At 31.0% G+C, this 3225-nt stretch overlaps 1 pseudogene; it reads left to right on the top strand.

Moving 5' to 3' along the window:
* Positions 1-1137: 1137 nt before the first annotated feature.
* On the top strand, positions 1138-1255 carry LOC119872747 (annotated as a pseudogene).
* Positions 1256-3225: the final 1970 nt, after the last annotated feature.

Below are 3225 nucleotides of genomic sequence, written 5' to 3'. Positions count from 1 at the left end.
AAATACAATTTAATATTAAGGAATTTATATTAGTAATTAAATATTTAAATAAAATTAAATAATTCATCTTTGAGTCCAGATCAAACCTGAAATCTATCACGAACACATTTATTCATGTATTAAAAACACATACATGATCACATGTTAGTAAAAGGTTTTTTCTTTTTTTAATAGTAAAGTGCTTGACACATTCCTATTGAAATTGATAAGGTAAAAGGGGCAGAGAGAAGAGAGGAGGAGGAGGAGAAGAGAGATGAGATGTCATGCAATTGATATTTACATTGCTCTGGAGGAATTCATCAAATAATTAGACAAAAAATGTTACATATATTAGGAAGTAACAGGCAAAGTCTTTACTATGTCCTAAGGATTTGATTTTGTTTTTTTCATTTGAAAGACTCAAATGACTCAACTAAAAAGTATTAAATGTAAGATATTTTGGTAATATTGCAGGTAGCAATAGTAATTCAGATATATATTTAGATATAAAATAATTATTAAAACATTTATATGTATGTATATAATAACAAGTTAGAAAATACAATAGAAAATAAGCACAGAATCAGAGGAATAGCAAAAAAGGCACAAAATACCAATAAATAATTGTAAAAATAGGTATATTTCACTTACATGAGGAAAATATTAGAATTCTATAATGAAGTATATAAAAGGACTTAAATAATTAGAAAAATATTTCATATATTTAGATTCATTAAAGACATAATTTAAACAATTACAAAGCCATCGTAAAGAACACAATATCTAGAAAATGACTATCTTATTAATGATTTAGATCAAATATCAAAATGATATTTGCATATATTAAAGTAATAATTATAATCAATGGAGAGAATGCAAAGTATTAAGTAAGCTACATTGAGAAAAATTAGATAGCCACTGAAATAAAATGGCTCTCCACCATTTTCCTTAGAATAAATTTCAAATGAATAAAATATTTACATATATCATTTTTTGAGTGCTAAAAATGATGAAATTATAATTATTTAGAGATAAGAGACTTTCAAAGTATAATACAAAATTCAGAATTATCAAAATTATCATAAAAATATAAATGTTATTATATAAAAATTTAAACTTAATGTTCAGTGTTATATGGTAAAAAAAAATAAATAAAGGATGTTGTATGAGAGAAGGTTAGCACTCCCCTTGACAAGGATAGAAGAGGCTGTCAGTCCCGACAACACACATACAGTTAAGACATTGCCATGTTCGTGGCATCTAACCAACATTTTGCTCCATGTGGGGCTCTGGGCTCAGCTACCAGTTTGTTGTCCCTTTTCCTCCGTCTCTGCTTCTCTCCTGCTGACTCCCTTCCCCTAAGAATGCATTCTTTTGCTGTCTCTCAAATAAATACATACATACATACATACATATATACATACATAAAATCTTTTTTAAAAAAAAAGGAATCTATAAATTATGGAAATATTTACGACGCATGTGACTTTTAAGGGCTGCTATTTCTCTTGTACATAGAACATTTGACAGCATAATATAAAGCAAATGAACAAATGATACCACTATTGTTTTGAACAACCAATTCAAATGTCAGATACATATGTGGAACGTTGTTCTTTCTCTCACACAGCACAGTTGTCCTGATCTGTCATTATGAAAAACTTAGCAGGTGAGCAATGGATTGAAAGAAAGGGAGTAGCATGGAAATAGCCTCCCTTTCACTTTTTTGGCATGATGTTAGCAATGAGTATATCCAGGTCGATCTAGTGGACCTTGCAGAATATCCCTAGGCTTGAAATGTTTGCTGATATCTCAAGTAAAAAACCAAGCATATCTCAGCAGTAGTGATTTTATAGAAGCAACTATATTGACAGGAACTAAAAGAAGTCAGGCTGAAGCTTGCTAACAGATAATAACATCTATTGGTGAATTGTGCAGTAAGCATAACAACAGTACCCTGCCCCATTGGAGAAAACAAAAACAAAGCAAAACAAAACAAAACTTCACCCATGAGCCCCAAAAGGCCCGCTACCTAGAAGTATAAGTGATAAGTCAGTGTTAGCCAGAAGGCAGTAGCGAACTGATAGCAAACTGCACTTGCTTCCACATCAAGAATAAAGAAATACTATGTGCCTTTGTGTATGTCCCAGCCACCTCCTAGCCTAGAAAAAAATATATAGATAGATAGATAGATGATAGATAGATGATAAATAGATAGATCGATCGATCGATCGATCGATAGATAGATAGATAGATAGATAGATACACACACACAGGAAGGAGGGAAGTAAGAGGAAAAAGGAGTGATCTGTAGAGTACCTCTCCTTCCCTAGCATAGATCCCCAGTCAAGGGTCAAGTCTGAAGCAGGTAAGGTAAAAAATGTGTTTAGAGTTGATTTGAAGCTTCATTAACAATGGAAAAGTGACTAGAAAGCTATTGGATTTGCCTAATCTATCACTGAGGGTTGGAAACTGAGGTCTTATATTTTCTTTCTGTGGAGGTACCATTTTAGTAACTCTGCATTTATTTCATCTCCATATTCTTCATATAATTCAGGAGTTAGGCTTTGAATTATGGAACCCAGGTAGTTCAGTGGAATGTGACCTGATTGGGTAGGCCAATCACACTTGAGAATTCAGTAAGTATGTGCAAACAGAAACTAAGTACTCATTCATCTAATGGCAGTCAACTACAGACACAACCCCATACCCCTATTGAGATTATATTTGATATTCAATTTTTTGTTTGCTTCTAATTATGAAGAAGTCTAAGTGATTCAGGTATAATTTTATAATTATTTTGGTAGGAATATATTCTCTTAGTGATATGGGATATTAAAAAATGATTATTAGGCTAAGATACAGTGAAAGAGTGATTTACATCTACTAAATTAAGTAGAGCCATGTTTAGTGAGGAAACAACTAATCCAGATGCCGTATCACCTGGAACCGTGTGCCTACTGATGGAGAAACTCAGATTTTGGGGGAAATTTTGTCTTATTCTTAATAACACATAAATTATGCCTAAATAATAGAAAAGTTTTCTTCAAGACATTAAAATGTTAAACAGAGAAAAGCTAAATAAAGGTAATTATGTAATTATAATGGACACTATTATTGCATATTTTCTGCTTTTGATCTTACCTGATTTAAAAAACAATTATATAAAATAATATCATATACAGTATTATGATATATGTAATATATATTATGATATATGTAATATGTCAATAATAGCATAATATA

Source organism: Canis lupus, chromosome 7 (genome assembly GCF_011100685.1).
Source record: "Canis lupus familiaris isolate Mischka breed German Shepherd chromosome 7, alternate assembly UU_Cfam_GSD_1.0, whole genome shotgun sequence".
In the NCBI taxonomy this organism is placed as follows: Eukaryota; Metazoa; Chordata; class Mammalia; order Carnivora; family Canidae; genus Canis; species Canis lupus.
This window is presented reverse-complemented; position numbering and strand designations above follow the sequence as displayed.